Genomic DNA, 18,401 nt, shown 5'->3' with positions numbered 1-18,401 from the left:
AAGTGCCAGCTAAAGCTCGCAGAACGTCTACAACATCTGTATCTTAAAATTTTAATTGGTTGCCAGACGGGTGGCCAGACTGGTAATTTGTGAGGGTACATAATTAATCAAGTCTAGAGCGAGCGTATGCTGGGAGGAGAGATGGTCTGTGGATGAACGGAGGGCTTTTAATGTGAAGGGACAACTCAAAACATTGAGATATTGAGATAAAAACTGTTTTTAAGGGGGACTGCTGTTTTAGAAATAAACAGCGATCTCCCCCGTCTGTTCCAGTGGTGAGATGCTTTTATTTAAAGCTTAAAGCATTGAGTGAAGAGACGTTCTCCGCTGTTAACCACTGGTCAGCGTCACTGGAACATTTGTGGGTTGAGTTCAGCTTCAGCTGCAGTGTATGCAGGGCCAAGAGGTCAAACGCAAGCCTGGAGAATTTAAACCACTAAATTTATAGTCACAAGTTCCCAAGCTCAGTCTACAGGTCTACAGAGGAGACACAATTCACTCAATGTCAGAGTGTGATATTCCTTTAAGCGCAAACTAAAAGATTTCTAAATTCTTCTTTCCACTCATCATGTATAGCAGTTTGTTTTGTGCCTCCTCTCATCGTCAGTTGTGCGTCACATTCTTAAAGTTACTGACAACAACCAGGATTTTTATTTTCGTTTCATTTCATTTTCTTTAATATATGAAGAAGCTTTGCTGCTTCTGTGCAGATGGATTTACTCTTTCATGCAAAGGCCACGAATGACTGCTGTAAATTGTTACTTCAGGATTTTTGGGTTGATTCTCGATAAGTTTAACGCATAATTGTCCTCGCCGCAGCGGCCGCAGGTTGCATTCTGGCCTCGGCCCTTGGCTGCATGTCATCCCCTTTCAATCTTAGAAAATAAATAAATATGTAATCACGAAAAACACCTCTGGTGTTCTCACTCACTTTCTGCCGTTTCCTTCATTTCCACCTGTTCTCTCAGCTGTTCTCACACCTCCAATTGCGTCAGGTCGCCTTCCTGCCGGGTGAGTCTCAGCCTCAACTCTTCACAGCTTCAGCAACACGAGTCTAACACAGGTTTACCTTCACACTCAGTTTATGTGCGAAAAAAGAAGTGGGACCTTTTAACAATTTCCGCAAAGAGGTTTTAGTTTCGGGTTCAGGTACAGAACAGCAACACTGGAGCAGGTAGGAGATCGGCGTCATGCTCAAGGGCACCTCAGCAGGGAAGACACACAAGGCTTTAACCCCGCTGAAGCACATGGCAGAAGATCAGAGAGCGATGAAAGGACGGAGAGCGAAGCATTCGGATGAAGCTGTGAATCAGGTGCAGGTGCAAAAAGTGAAAACATTAATCTACTGTCTAACTGCAGACGGCTGCGTTGAAGATGGGTTGTTTGAATGCAAAGTAATACAGCTGTATCGCCTGAAGCCGACTCCTCCACACACTGCGTTTCTATCCATTTAGCATCAGGGCGCTGAAGAAGAGACTGCACAGAGGCCTTGATTTTCCTGTCAGTGACATCATCATTGATCATTTATAATAAGGTTTAATGGAACAGAGCAGAAGGCCGTCCTTTCCCAGCAGCACGCACACACGCAGACACACACAAAAACTCTGCTGCATCCTGAATCTCAGCGTTTCTTCAGCCCTCAGGCTACAAGCTCTGCTTTGTTTATGTTATATACTAACCGATGCGGACGACAACAGATAACTTGTGAAGATTTAGTCTATTTAACAGCTTTAGCATCTACTTCTGACCACTTGTGTGATCTTTATTCAGCTGTTAAAGCAACTTTAAAGCCCCTACAAACGTGGCTTGAAATAGTAAGAATGCACAAAAGTGAGTGTCTCATCTACAAAAAGTGAAAATAAATGTTCCCAACTATTAGAAAACAGAATTAAAAACAGCTAATTTTGGGGATAATAGCATTTCTCTAGACTGTGTGGGATCATGTTTTGATTGACACCTCCTTGGGTCCCACATTTCTTAACTTTCTTGTCTCCACAACAGCCACGGAGCAGAGCAGAGTCCAGAGGTGCAGCTCTATCTGTTCCAGCCCTCTGACTCTGGCAGCGTCTGTAAATCCAATCTGACGCTCTACACTAAAATGAGAAAGCTGCTGTTTGAAGCCACTGAGTATTAGTGTACTATTAGTAGTACTATTTCTCCTTGAATTAATGAACGGTTAAGTTAATTACACATTCACTCTGTTCGCCGCTTTGCTGCTTCTTCCCGCCAGACACAGTGTACATTCCAACAGCGCTCCGAATTTATGAACGGCCCAGTTTGTGCCAGTGTGCTCCGGCACTCAGAGCGAGTGTGTCCCGACGCACCCTATTAAAACAAGTGTTTAGAGATTTCAATTTGGCATGTTAAATTAATATCAACTGACACCTGACATTGAATTTTTGATTGTTTTTCTGAACGTACTCTATTTTTATGCTTATTTTAATAATTATTAATGTCAGTGGGTTATATTTTATTTATTTTATTTTCCATTTTATGTTATGCATTCTGTGCACTACATTTTTATCCTTATTTCATATTACTTTTACTAGTATCACCAAGTGGACTGTATCTATTTGAAGATGCATTCTATGTATTCTATTCTGATTTTATTTTATTTTTGCGTGCAGGTTTATTATGTCTTTTTGTCTTTTATGTGATTTGATGTGAAGCACTTAATTTTTTTCTTGTAAAGCACTTTGGGCTGCATTTCTTGTATGAAAGGTGCTATACAAAAAAAGTTTATTATATTATTATTATATTGTTTTTATCCATATAACGTGATATGGATTTGGAATAAACATGCCCATATCAACCACAGAAACGGGGGAAAAAACTAAAGTGAGTTTTTCAATTCATTATTTTTTATACTTTTAATTAGGCATGCGGCCCCTGCGCTTCAGTGTTGGCATTGTAAAAAAAGTAGAAGAAAAAAAGTAAAAAGTAGACAACTAAGCTTTCAGGTACAGTGTGATTGTGTATTATTATTGCACTTTATTTTACATATATTTCACGTATTATCTTATTCTGTTTTTTCTTGTTTTATGTGGTTTGTTCATTACTGTTTGTTTTGTTCCTTTTTTCTTTTTACTGGTGATGAATATGTTTATCAATGTGCTATTTTCTGTCAGTTACATTATTCTGTAAACACAAACACAATAAAAATATTTTTGTCCTATAAAAAGAAAAAATGTAAAAAATTCCATATTAAGAAAGTTTTTGGTGATTTGCGTTCCCAGAGGCTTTAATGAATACTTTCAGATTAACGGTGGATCGTATGACTGCTTGTATGTTAAAGGTGTGATGAAGCTACAGTTTCCCTCTTAGCTCTTCGGAGCTTAAAGGTAGTTTGACATTTTGGGAAATTAGATCTTTTGCGTTCTTGCCGGGAGTTAGATGAGACGGCGGATACCACTCTGCTGACTGTCTGTTAAATATTTAGCCACAGTGGTCACTTGGCCCGGCACAGACACTTCTTGGAGTCTCCTCTGGTTGCCTGGCAACTGTTCAGAGCCAAGAAATGGTCTGGCACATCAGCTCCCCGTACAACAACGACGTGTTTTCACACTTTTTTGTTTATTTTTTGTAGAGATTACACAAAAGACATCTAGCACGTTAACTCGTGAGCTTTAGAGGTTTTGGTAGATGCATAAGAGCTTTGCTGTTTCCCCCTCTTACCAGGGTTTGTGCTACACTACGCAAAAGACTTGGACATACTTTCTGTTTTCAGCGTCCACAGACAGCTGAGGATTTATACCAATCACAACAGTTCTAAAGAGGCTGAAAAAATTACAACCTGAACCGAACTGACCCGTGTGAGTTGTGGCCCTAAACCCTGCCGTCCGAGATCTGATATAAAATACTGAGCCAGAGCCCTGACCCCCAACAAAAAGCATGACTCGGCTTTTAACTCCAGGGACACACCAGCTGTGTGGCGGTGCAAGCCACGGACGTCTACAGCGAAAAATGGAGCAACTTGGTGGATCACCAACTCTCCAACTCTGTTTTCCACGTCAGAGAAGCTACCTGCTCCTGCCAGGGACAGAGGGGCCGGCACGAAGGCTGGAGCCGAGATGGAGCTCCTATCCGGGGCCAAAACGGGAGATGATATCAATTTATCAATTAATATATATATATATATATATATATATATATATATATATATATATATATATATATATATATATATATATATATATATATATATATATATATAATAAGATATTTTGGGTTTACACGTTAAAGAAATAATCATTAAATAAATAAGGTAAAATAAATTTTTTTTTGTTTTTTGTTTTTTTTAAACATATTTTTGTCTTTTTTTCCCCACAGTGGGAGCCCTGACTGATCTGGCCAATCAGTGCACATTTTCGGCCTGAACCCCCTAACATAAAGAAAATTTAAAAAAAAAAGAGAAATCCAAACCTCCCTCCCACTTAGAGGAGGAAATTCAGCATAACCATGTGCAGTTGGCACACTTACTATGCATACAGTCAGCACAAATTTTGGGCTGCACATACATGTCCACACAGGGGTCATGCATACCCTCAGCGGCATGGGCGCATGGCGACATTTAGTTTGTCCCGTGAACCAAAGCAAAACCCTTGCAGACAAGCAGGTGCTGAAATGAATCTGGGTTAATGCTTATTGTATGCACAGGTTGTGATAACTCAGTTTTCTGTTTTTATTCACTCTCATGTCATATTTTTCGGTCAGTAGCGGTTTCAGCAGTTAGATGTTTCAATGAAAACGCTCTGAAAATCTACTGTACACACACTCTACCCAGCACCACACAGAAACAGACACAGTGACTAGCTGGTGAGCACAGCGGAGCATTTAGCAGCTAAGGAGCCTGATAATTCCCTCAGCATTTGATAGGGAGTAAAACAGAGCTAAAAGAGATGAATATTAGACGCGCGTTCGCCAGGCGTCCAGAAACAGGACTCCAAATGAATATTAACGTTGCTCCGTATCATCTGGATGTAAAACAGTCATCACTTAAAATGTAATAATGTGTCGGAGTTGTGTTCACACCTTGTTTCTTCATATTTTGACTCTTACAAAGAAGCTAAAAAGTAAAAAAGGCAGAAAGTCATCGAATGAAAAATGAGTCCGGATGCAAAGGGAAAGCTGAATGAAGATCACGGCCAGAAAAACTCTTTTTCTCTCGTTTTCCCTCCTTCACCCTCTGTCTCTTGAGCCCGAGGCCTCTTGCGTTTTAACCTACAACCCAGCCCTCCCGGTCTTATCAAAAATGCATTAGCCATGCTACACTTGATAGTGTGGAGCCTTGGAGCTCTCTCATGGCTCCAGCACATCTTGCTGTAGGCAAGTTCATCTCCCACAAGCCAACCGAGGCTCAGAGGGACAGACAGAAGTTATCTTTGGCTTGGATGTACCAGCTTCAGCAGCGTGTGTCTAATGTATATAAGGGAAAACGGCGAAATTTACATTCACAGCACACAAAAAGAGGTCACTTAAACACAGCATGTCTCATAAAATGACACTTTTTTTGACATATTTATCTCTGTTTACAATTTTAAAAAGCAGTCAGGGGCATTGCAGTTAATCTTAAGTCTACAAAAAATCATTTTTCAACACTACAAATCAATTTTCAAAGAAAACCACAGTCTAGTCGGGTCTGCGCTGAAGATTTATATCCTCCCGCTGAGTGATATCATAAAAATGGAGAGAGGGGGTGGGAGGGAGAGGAAGGATGGAAGCACGGAGACAAAGACAGAGCACACTACACACTGTCATTACGAAGGATCTGGGTCACGTCAGTAAGAAGCGGGGCATGATGATAACCATACAACATATTGTGCAGGAGTCAAAGAAAATGACCTACTGTCATATTGTGGCATTGTGTGTGTTTCAGCGTGGACCCGCAATAAATAAGACAATCTCATCTTGTACCGAGACCAAAGCTCAGAGACATTTCAAACAGATCTGAGAAAAGAAACAATCTTGCTCCCACATTCTCTCATCTTCACAACAGAGCCGCAACAATTAGTCATCTAATCGATTAATCAATTTGTCAATGAAGAGAAAATTGAACAAGATAATTCTGATGGGTGAAAAAAACCCAAATTCTTTGGTTGCAACTTCCCAACTACTAATATTTGTTCGCTTTGTCCTGAATATAGTATTTAGTGGATTGGGATTTTTTAGATTGTTGATCAGAGGAAATAAAACAATTATAATGTCACCAGGGGCACTTGGAAATTATGATGAGCTTTTCGTATGTTTATGCTTCCACACCAGCGATAGCCTGAGGCATTATGGTTTCAGATTCCTTCATCCGTCCCATTCTTGTGAACGTGATATCTCGAGAACGCCTTCAGGGAGTTTCTTTAGATTTGGCACAAACGTCCACTTGGACTCAGTGATGATCTCATTAGAATTTGTTGGCCGTAGGTCAAAGGTCAAGGTCACTGTGGACTCACAACACATGCTTTGTAGAAAACTCAGGGATTTCCCAGTAACTACGACAGAATTTTACACAAATGTCTAACGGGATGTAATGATGAGTTTGCCTTTACTCAAGGTCATAACTCTGAAGCAGAAATGGAAGCATTTAGTCAGATGCTGAATTGGTGACACTAATCTTGGGTGACCACTTTGAAACTGTGCTGATTGTGTAGATCTTCTGTCAGGGGAAGACGTGTGAGAAGGGTCCAGGTTTTCACAGACATGGATATAAACTGTAACTGCAATGTGACAGGTTTGCAGAGCCACACAAACTTGAAAAATAACATTCAGTTTCATTTGGTTGGAATCCGCTTAATTGTTTGGTTAATGGTTAATGTTTTTTTTGTCCTCTACTCCTTTTTTTAATTATTTTTTATGGGTTTTTTTTTATGTTAGCAACGAGGTGCCAGACCGTTAGCAGCTGACATCCTACAGACACAGCGCTGAAAAAACTAGGGATACTTGATACTGGATTATTTTGACGATATCAAATACGCTAATAACAGCTCACTTGGCCAATAACTGACACCAATACCGATATATCCACTTTTTTTGACAACTGGTTTTAGTGAGTCTTTGCTGTAGTGGAATTAACATCATATCATACATACTGTTATTGTGATGGCCCATCAGCAGATGGAGACATAAAATACAATGTAATATTATGTGTGTAATATTCATTTTTTGTACAAAATAAGAAAAAATACTTCAACTTAGGGCTGATGTTTTAGACATGTTCACTTTGTCAATAAAAAGGAATATATACTGGTCTATCATACTGACAGAAATCCTCATGTTGGCCGATTTCAATATTTCATTTTAAAGCCAATATCAGCCGATACTGATGACGTGCCGATGTTATCGTGCATCCCTAGGTGCCAGACCATTAGCAGCAGGCATCCAAGGAACGCAGGGCTGAAAAGACGCACATAAAGCAAGGCGAAACGCCAAACGATAGTGGGTTGGCTTTCACTTTTCACTGGACACTGTGTTCACAAACCAGCTATACTGTATAGAAAACCAGTAAAACAGTTCTGAGGTTTGATCAAAATCAAACTTCTTTGTGCTCTAATTTTATAAATTCTAATTTAATAAATGTAACATCAGTGAAACATGCTGTACCCTGCGTGTAACAACACACCCATGAAAGCCCATTATCAACTGTATTAGAGGAGCAACATCAGGACCCATCACCTCACAGTCACTGAGTTTGAGAGCACTGATGGAGTAATTTCCTTTTTTTCCAGTGAGCGAGCTTCAGTCTCGCTGTTGTAGAGGCGCATGATCACGACGCGTCATGAATGAATCAGCCACTCCACCACAGCGCTGACCTTTCAGTGTTCATTAAGTGACAGCATTCAGCAGTTTACAGAGTTCATTCCTCATCTTTACAGAAAAAAATGTCAGTGGCAGTCGTGCACCGTGTAAGGGATAAAACAAACAGAAATACATGATACTGACAAGGCCGACGGTACGTAGCAACATTTTTACCCATCGTTGTTCAACGGATCACGTGGCGTTTAAACATCAATTAAATTTATAACTAGTTTAATGACTGTCAATGAATGAGACCACTGCCCGGAGCAATTTCAAGTAATGATAATGACAGGAAACACTGATGAAAGGTCACGAGTAGCCTGAAAATCTGACTGAACTGCCATTTCATTTTCATTTCATTATTCAGCCTGGCATCATATTTATGTTACCCATTTTCTATTTTGGGAAACGACAGTAGTGACTGATGGATCCATGTCATTTTCAAACCTGCGGTCACTTAATGTACATCATTTCAAATAAAGAAATTTGATTTTTTTTTTTTTTTTTACTGTGTAGCACTATTTTCCTGGCTTTGTCAAATATGACACCATTATTCTTAATCCAGCTGACACAGCTTTGTTTTGATTGGTTGTTCACGACACTAGTGCTGGAACTCCAAGAATTATCAAATCAACAGAAAGTTTAACAACAAATTTGATTATTGATTCATCATTTAGCTCATTAAACAGGCAATATTGCCAAACACTGACTAGTATTTAAGCTTCTCAAATGGGATCATTTGCTTATTTTCTCTGTTTTGTATCACTATGAATTTAATAACTTTGGGTTCTGGACTGCTGGTCGGACATAAAGAGCCACATTTTTCACTCATTGATCTGTTTTACTACACAATATTTTTTCCTTCTTCATAGATTAATCGTTTATCAACGTAATCATGGCTTGTAGTCATGCATCCACTCATAAAGTCTGAGCCTTGCTGCTTCATGTTGCTGCAGAAAAGCACCTAGCTGTACAGTTCCAACCTAACTGCCAGAAAACATGATGGCATTGTATGTTTCTGCAGACTACAGATGTGTTACAAGTTATTTAACACAGAGAAAAACGTGTTACCAATTATTTTGAGATTTAATAATGCAATATCAAAAAAATGGTCCCACTTCGCATTGTCTGAGCATTTTTAAGACTTTTGAAAGATTAATTTAAGTCACTTTAATCCCTGCCTTAATACATGCCTTTTTAGACTTTTTGAAGGATCCCTGAAAGGGACAGAAGCCACACGCAACCATCATCAATCATCTTATTCCCCACAGGTTAACTGTGCAGTATTACACTTTAAACCTCACATTCTACTATAGGATACTGTAATAAATGTAAAAGTAATACACTATGCAAGTAAATTAAGGTAATGACCCTGTAAAACAACAGTAGGATGCTGGCAAACACAGTTGCCAGTAGCTGACACTAATTTCATGGGAAGATTTGATACATAGTGTGCATATAAAACGTGCAAATTAGGGGTTGGCGATATATCGAACATAGTTGATGTATCTTGGCTTGTTCCACGTGCAATGTATAAATTGACTTTATTGCGACCATCGAGTATAAACGGTTACATTGTTTTTATAAGCCATCGGCATTTTGGGTCTCACGCTCTCTCCTGCAGCTCACTGCCTCTTACAGACAGACAGCCAGACAGACACACACACACACACACACACACACACACACACACACACACACACAGACACACAGACACACACACACACACACACACACACACACACACACACACACACACACACACACACAGAGCACGGGAGCACTGCTTCAATTTGCAAATACAATTAATATTACTATTACAATTTAATTATAAAAGTGCTATATTTAAGTTACTTATAACCTTATTTAACTTTATTATTTGAATTATATTTGAAATAAAAAAAATATACATCTGCTTCAGCAAAGCCACAAAAGAAACCTCATGCAGGCCCGAAGTGGAGCCTGCGGCAGAAAGTTGTCCCGTGATAACCTCTGAGACGGGTCTCATATCTGGAGGCCAAAGTGTAGATTACGTGATCGATGGCTGTCAGAGGCGCTCGCCTAAATCATGTGTCTGTCCTGCCTGAGGGTAGCATTGAGACAACACGGAGTTTAACATTGAGCCGAGTTTACGCTGACAGTGCCTCTTGATTTGAGCGAGTGTGCCGCTTTGATAGATGGTTGTTGATGCAAATGCTTCAAAGGTCTATATTTTTACTCATAAATACGAAGCACAGAGAGAAACCCAGAGAGTACAGTTTGCTGCTGACAGAGAGAAAGAGTACAGAGCAGATAAATACTGGAAAATAAGAGAAGTGAAGCCAGCAGAGGAGCGGTAAATGAGAGCGGCTCTGACCTCTGCCCTCCTCAAGTGTCCTCTGCTTATAAACACACGGAGAGGAGAGGAGAGGAGAGGAGAGGAGAGGAGAGGAGAGGAGAGGAGGGGAGGGGAGGGGAGGAGAAGAGAAGAGAAGAGAAGAGAAGAGAAGAGAAGAGAAGAGAAGAGAAGAGAAGAGAAGAGAAGAGAAGAGAAGAGAAGAGAAGAGAAGAGAAGAGAAGAGAAGAGAAGAGAAGAGAGATCAGTTTCTACCTTATAGGACTGGACAAACAATTGTTTCCATATTGAAATCTCAATACGAGAGAATGAAATTGTCAAATCCAATCTTGACCATCCAGAGGAGGAAACAGTTTTGGCTGGTGCTTGTTGATTTCACCGGCTGCAATCGTACCCGTCGATGGCAAATTTAATCACCCGTAGCTAATTAACATCCGTGAGTTCAGCCAAATTACAAAATAAAACTCCAAGCTGTCATCTGTGTAGCGTCTGCACAAATGTGAAACAAACAACTTCAGAACGACAATGTTGATTGTTACGGTTTGTATTATTCATTTTTAAGCCTTGAAGGTTAAATATTTGTATAACCTTCCCACTGACTAGAGGGGCATTTTTTTAGGCATGACATCATCCATGGGACAAGTCTCATGGTCCTCATTAGGTGATTTTTCTTTTAGCAAGCATGCCACCAACAGACTGTACATAAAGGCAGATGACGTGTCTCTGCTGCTACTGTGTCCGACCCATACACTTGCCTGACTCATGTTCACTGGCCCACACACACTGATTGACACACAGCTGTCAATCATGGCATCACGTCCCTGTTTTATAGCATTTTTAATTCCCACATATTCCATGAACAATAAATGGTCAAGCCACGCTGACTAATCTGTAAGGCTAATATCAGCACGCCAACACGCTCACAGTAAAAATGCTAACATGCTGATTTTAAGCAGCTCTAATGTTAATAATGTTCATCAGCTTAGTGAAGCATGTTAGCATGCTGACATTTGCTGCTTGGCACTAAACACAAAAGCTGAGGCTGATGGGAATGTCATTAGTTTTGCAGGTATTTGTTCCAAAACCAAAGTATTGAAGAAATGAAATTATTGACCTCGTGTTACTAGATGAAAAGTCAGGGGATCACCAAAAATATTTAACTCCATCTTGAGGTGGACATGACTTTGACCTGGGACACACCACATGTGTGAGCAGCAACCACGCTGAACTGCAGCGTGTTGCACGCTCGCGGTGTCCACACTGGCTGACCACACTGTTGTTGCTGTGATGCTTCTGCAGGGCTGCCTGCTGCTATGAGTTCAATATTTCCACAATTTTAGGCTCATATTTCGCTCATTTATGAAGTCGTGCAAGTTCCTGCATTGTCAACAACACAATCCTGCAAGTATTTCGCAATAAAATGCCTTGTGTAAACAACTGATGGGATTTTGTTGATAGCGACGTTGTCAGAGGACTTTTATTTTGAAACGGAAGCAGGAAAGTTTGCGTAAAACAGATATGTTTGTATTTCCTCACCAGACATTGATACTGTGATAAAAGGTGGTAAATAGTCAATATAATTAGCAAAACAGTGTTTTCACTGTCCATTACTGCAACCACAAGCAGCACGCGGAAAAAAAGCCGACAAGCCACCGTTTCTCTAGACGTGCGGCGGCTGAGATGCACCTGACAAGTGCTGCTCATGCAGGCAGTGTGGCTGCTCTGATTTGTTAACAGGAGCCCCTAAAAAACCCAACAGGTTCAACAATGCTTATGCACTGCTCACGCAGGCAGTGTGTTCCACGCCTTATCAGATTTTATTGCAATCAATCCAATAATTAACATTTCAAATAAAACCAAACCTGTCAACGTCATGATGGCAATAAAGGAAAGCCAGCAGTCTCTGAGTTTTATTCTGGATCAAAGTGGTGCACCGACCGACACTGCCATCCCTCAGGTCACTAGTGTGACAAAAAAAGTGCATCAGTTTTAATCATTATCTTATCAGGTCTGTGCTGTAGCTATAATCTCTCTCTATTCACTGACCATTATTTTATTTCCTACAATGGAACAAAAAGTTTCCATGCTACACTTCTACTTAAGTCTGATTCTTACTTCTGCAGAAATGTTTGTGCAGAGATTCAGCAGAGCCGCAGAGATGGTTTGCGGGATTCACAGACAGATGCAGAGACGCGTCCGTGCATCTCCTTAAAAAAAAATGTGACGATGGGCCAGGCACCGCAGACGCCACTGAAGTTTGTCAGGACATCTGAGCCAGGAGGTGGGATTTCCTGATAAGTACCTCACATCTGCTGCAACAACAAGCATGGACCAGTTTGGAGAAAGAGCGAGTCATAAAATATGATCACTTATTTGATCCCTTTTCTAAATACTAAATAAATAAATAAATGTAAGTCCCTGAAACTGAGAAAAAAATCTTGCTTAGTGTCTTGGGAGTTATTCATATAAGGAGTTCGCCAAAAACGGGGATCAAAATTTTTTTTAAAATCTGGTCCCAACAGGCATAAGTGAAATATGTGCAATCCACCACAGTGTACAAGCCTGGCGTGTGCGTGAGGTGCCTGCACCACAGAATACAGAGGTGTAAATTAGGCTTTACATGTCCAAATTACAGTTATGCAAAGCTATACGCCTGATAATTCATGAGCATGTGAAATCTTAATTTGCTGCTCTTTATGGAGAGAACTACTCGGTGTGTATTATGTAAGAATCAGTGAATAAGGGATCAGTCAATACTGTTATCTGATCATTATGATTGACAGATTCCTCCTAATGAAGCTCGTGGACTTGTGCACAACTTGTATTACTGATGCAACAAAGACACTGTGCTAAAAACAGAACCGAGCGGAAAAATATAATAAAAAAGAGCAAAAGATGAATCGAGCTGAGCGGAGGGAGGCAGAACAGAGGAGAGTAAAAGCAGAGCTAATCAGAACAAAACTCCAGTGTTCTCCATGCTCAACCCTTCACTACTCAGCTCTGCCCATGCGGATATTAAATTGCCTCTCAGCTGTCTGTGATCTGAAGGAGGTCGGACTGTTTAAAAGTCTGATATCACATCGCCTCCCTGCTCCTCTTTTTGCTTTCCCTCATCGGAGAGCAAGTGCTTTGTTTTTTTTAAAAAAAAAAGTCCCTCTACCCTTTTGCGTATATTGCTGTAAATTTGTTTTCCCAGACAAAACTGACAAGAGACGGATGAAATCAATGAGACATCGCAGAAAGGCGAGGTCTTTGATGGCACCCCCGACGCTGAATAAGTATTATCACGTTAAGTCAAATGCTGGAAGCCATTCGAGGAATTCTCCTCCAGTGTTACGTCTGCCGTCTCTCAGCATGCAGGCTGCACTTATGCAAATACAACAAAGTCCCGTCTGTAGCTACAATCCATAGACTACAGTGGAAACAGCATCTCTGTCTCTCTCTCGCTCTCTTCTGTCTCCATGTCTCCCTCCCTCTCTCGCTCTCTGATCCAGCTGCTCATTTGGCAACGGAGCAAAGAAATAAATGAAGTGCTTCGGCGGAAGGAAGGCTTCACTGGGAGAAGGATTGTGGGTAGAGGGGGTGAGAGGAGGATTTGGTGAGGGGTTTTAAAGACAGTTTATTTAAATGAGTCTCTTTTTTATTTGGCTTAAAACATCAGTGGGACATTAGGCTTAAGGCCACTACTGTCCAATTATGCTTTCAATGGCTGTCGGTTTAATCAATCTGAGTCCTTGGATGTTATTTGTTGTAACACTATTTAGTGAATAGCTGGAGTTTGAAAAGGAGTATTCACTCTTTCTCAGTGAGAAAGAAAACATGTATCCCAGTATCTGTAGTTATGCTCAAAGGAGAATTAGACTGGAAGATAAAATGGTGTGACAGAGTGTAACAGAGATGAGAAATGTCTCGTTAAGCCCTTTTCCCACTGCACAAAACCCCACTAACATCTGCTTACATCTGGCTTTTTAACCCCTTAAAACCTGTGCAAATTGGCTTAATCTCTTTCAAAAACATGGAAGGCAATGAAGAAGAAATTACCCCAAATTAGCAAGGATATAGTAAAAAGTTACAAATATTACCTAAAAATAACACACAAAAATTAAGAAAAACGTTTTAAAAAAATGAAAATACAAAACAACACATAAGTTCATGTTCCTCTCAGCTTTTCCTGATTTCTTGCCATTTTTGAGAGATCATTTGCCAAATTGCTTGTTGCCTTTTCAGCCATATTTTCAAAAGAAATCAAACTAATTTGCTCAGGTTTCAAAGATTTAAACCTTTGTGAAAGGCATCCAAAGGTAACACAAGAAACTGATGTCCATCCAAGTTTCAAAGGGTAAATGTAATGGGAAAGGTAACAATTGGCATTCACACAGCATCAAATAACTCTGCAGTCACAGGTATTTATTGCACCGATAAATACTTTAAAAAAAAAAAAAAATCCTGGAAATGCCAACAATGTTAGAGACCTGTATGGGGCTGCTGTGACTGGCCCCTGGCCTCCTGTCAATTTGCAAAAGTGGTCCCAAAGCAAAGCAAGTTGACAGTTTAACACTATAGGCTATCTGGCTTTCTCGCAGTAAGATTATTATAATATAATAAATATGAAGCTCATAAACTTCACATTACACAACGACAGAACTCATGCACAAACAGCCAGCCTAACTCAGCCTGAAATCTGTCAGCACCTCTGAAGATGACAAACATGTTGTATTTCACTTGTTTAATCTGCAGTAAACCGTAACGACACTGCGCATGCGTCAGCGTTTTGCGTGTTTTGAGAGTATGGCCAGCTACTCTGTCATGAACTAACGTTTTTATCTACTTTTAAAGCGACTTCTTATACTTCTTACTTTTAGGTCGCGGTTGTTTTACCTTCGTCTTTTAACTAGGTCGAAGATTTTAACCATCGCACGTTTGGGTCTTTAGTTTATCCGGCCTACCGGACTCTATGGACTAGCTTAGCAGGTTTGTTTTTAGCCTGGTGGCTAGGCTAGTCGCTCGCTTCTGTTTAAACTTTTAAGCTTTTAAACTCGCACAACTTCTACGGACAAACTGCTAGTCTGGAGGCTGAGTGTGGATGAGAGTGTGGGTCATGCCATCTTACCGTTTAAAGGCTGAAGAAAAGCATCGCTGGTCTGGAAGCTGAGCTGAGCGAGAAGGACAAGCTAATTTTGGAGTTTGGAGCTAAGCCCCGAGCAACGGCAAGTTCGACCCCCACGTCAACCGGAGCACCGGACGGTGGCCTGCCGGGATAAACATGGTGCAAAGCCCCGTCTCCTCCTGCTCCACCTCACAGCCTCCCGCTGACCAACAGGTTCAGCATCTTGGACATGCAGGATTTCCCTGGCCAGGTCCTCGCCCGATAACGTCAGGGAACCCCTCTATGGAGGACGCCGCCGCGGCCTCCCTGCAGCAGTCCCCGGCAACAACCCAACATCCACAGCCGGTGAATGCGGCGCATGAACGCTGGTGGTCGGCGTGAGGTACGTGAAGACCCGGGTGCTCTAGTTTGTGCCATGTGCAGCGTGCTGACAGCTCACTCCTCTGTTAAGAAGGTGGTGGTCCACATTGGCACCAATGACAACAATCCGCGATGGTGAAAAAGGAGTTCACTGAACTGATGGCGCTCTTAAAAAACGGTGAAAACGTTTTCATCTCGGGATCCATTCCAACTCTGAGGGGCTGAAGGTTTCAGTAGGTTGGTGACATGGTTCAATGTCCAAAACTTTGGGTTCGTAGACAATTTCAGTCTCTTCTGGCAGCGTCCTGCGATTTTCAGAACAGACGGTCTCCATCCAAACCAGTTTGTTGTCAGCAAGCATTTTTCATCCCTCTCTGTCCAGCTCACCTGTATGACTGTTTAAAATCAGCAGCACCTGTGACCCGCTCTGGATACTCAGTCCTCATTGGTTATCAGTTCTTGTTCTACGCAGCCATCTATTGTTGTTAACGCTGCCCTCCTCAGGCAGGGAGGAGACATAACCTCTGCCTCCTGTTATAACACTTCACTGTAGTACATCCATGGTTATAACCAGCATCAGACAGAAAAAAGTAAGCAGCCTCCCTATCTATGTTGTGCACTAGCCTCAAACTCTGCATGATAATGCTTTTAGTAAGTTGAAATTAGCACTATTAAATATCAGGTCTTTGTCAGGCAAGTCACTTTTAGTGAAAGATTTCATTTTCAAGGAGAGGCTTGATTTTCTGTCTTTAACTGAAACTTGGTTGAATTTAAACAATAGCACAGCAGCTCTCATCAAATCAGCTCCCCAGACCTTTAATTTTATTAGTGAGGCCAGAGCTCTTAAAAAGGGAGGCGGAGTAGCCACCTTATTTAATTACGTCCACCAATTCAAAAAGTTGTCATGTAGGAAGTTTGACTCTTTTGAATATGTTGTGCTTCAGCTCAGATCCACCTGTAACTATTCTGTGCCCCTGTAAAGCACTTGGAATCGCCTTGTGTCTGAAGTATATAAATAAACTTGCCTTGCCTAAACCAAAGGATAAAAAAAACAACAACTTGAGGTGTGGGACCATTGCTCAGCTGGGGGCACCAACTTCCCTGACTCTTGTCATCACAGCTTGTCAACCATTTTCCAAAATGTCAAAGTATTTCATAAAGAGCACTGCTCCCCCATGGGGATGGCGCACATTTTGTGCATTTTTATTAGATGGTGATAGTGGAGATTTGGCAGAAAGCTAGGCAGAAAGAAAGCTGCAGCGATGGGGCGCGGCCAGATTTAAAAGCAGGGACACTGTGGTTAATGAACGGCATCTTAACCCCTATCGAGTCCACATCGCTCCACTCAGGTTGCAGCTGAGTGGAGCAGTTTGCAGAACATTTATGCCAAGTTGCTGATTGCCATTTTTGAAAGAAATCAAGCCGATTTGTTCAAGTTTCAATGGTTAAATTGCTTGTGAAAGGTGTCTGAACACAGCACAGAAAACTGATGTCGATCCAGGTAAACATAAACCTTGTAAGGAATTAGCAAATGTGACCTTCTGATTCCAGGATAGCTTAATTAACCACAGAGAGTCTGTGGCCTATTTATAAATAAAAAACAACGTCAGGAAAAAAGGGAGCGTGTGTCTTTTGTGTAAATCTATGTGCAAATCGATAAGCTGACAAATCTGCTGATGCATTTTGACAAGAAACCTTCATCAGAGCATGTATGACAGCAGTAAGCTCTTTTTTTGAAAAGGACGTGTCATTAATCAACAGAAAAACAGCTGCACCTGCACACAAATTAATAAAAAAAAAAAAAAAAGACAAAAACACCTCCCTGCCACCTGTAACCACACACAGCCTGACAACACAACCGCCTCTCTGCTCTCTGAAGAGCCTGCAGTCACGTCACAGGTTTCACAGCAGATGGTCAAAAGATTCTGCAATATCACTGCACATGAGTGAACTTCACCGGACTAAGATATGTGCTCCGCGATACTGAACAGATTCACTCAAACCGTGTAAAAAAAACTGTAAACAACAACAAAACGATGTCCACGTGCTTTCTCTGAAGCTTTCAGCTGAATCACACAGAGCTCATCAGCAGACTGAGTTTACTGTAGATGTTTGCATGTTGACTTAATATCCACTAATGTGCTTTTTTAACAGCTAACACATTAGAAAAAGCACAGGTGTTAGTAATAACATTAACGGTGGCTCTGTCTTCTCAAGTGTCCCTGTAAGCCATGAAAGTGAGCCAGCATGCACAATACCACGGCCCTGACACCGAAGCAGCTAAATGGAATTCATCCATTATTAATTTTATTCTTTATACTTTCTATTCCAGCTGCAACATGTCAAAACCATAACAATCAACAGACGCATTCAATTTATGATGAGAGTGTGATAAAGTCAAAAGCTGCAGAACAAGCCAGAAAGTGTCGATGTCTCCCATGACATCAGTGAAGTCTGTGGTGGATTTAATGTGTTAAACTAGAGTTACTGCCTCGCTGTAATATGCCTGATACAATATGTATGCACACACAGATACGTCACACACACACACATTTTCCCCACGGCAGCATAGAGGATCTATACAATCAGCTTCAAGGTGAGCACCCAAGATTAGTGTCACATATTCATAATCTGACCAAATGTCCCCACTTCTGTTCCTGACGTTGAATAATGGCCAGAAAAGTGCTCTTGCAGGACATTATGATGCCACAGTGAAGTGACCTTTTGGATATAAGATGATTCACTTCATCATTATATGACCTTTGACCACCAAATTCTAATCAGTTTAGTTTTGCATCCGAGTGGACGTCTGTG

The 18,401-nt window shown here is 41.0% G+C and overlaps 1 protein-coding gene across 2 annotated transcripts in view; it reads right to left on the bottom strand.

The window, feature by feature from the left end:
- b4galt2 (beta-1,4-galactosyltransferase 2) overlaps positions 1-18,401 on the bottom strand; it is a 210,090-nt gene that overhangs the window by 187,898 nt on the left and 3,791 nt on the right. Inside the window, exon 1 of one of the 2 annotated variants that reach the window (XM_088085669.1) lies at positions 15,231-16,204. The exons of the other annotated variant lie outside the window; for it this stretch is intronic. The gene's annotated coding sequence lies outside the window, so the exon portion shown is untranslated. Of the gene's footprint in view, positions 1-15,230; positions 16,205-18,401 lie in introns of those variants that run through there. 2 annotated transcript variants of the gene reach the window in all.

Source organism: Plectropomus leopardus, chromosome 12, assembly GCF_026936395.1.
Source record: "Plectropomus leopardus strain MGB_pleo_1.0 chromosome 12, ASM2693639v1, whole genome shotgun sequence".
NCBI lineage: Eukaryota > Metazoa > Chordata > Actinopteri > Perciformes > Serranidae > Plectropomus > Plectropomus leopardus.
This window is presented reverse-complemented; position numbering and strand designations above follow the sequence as displayed.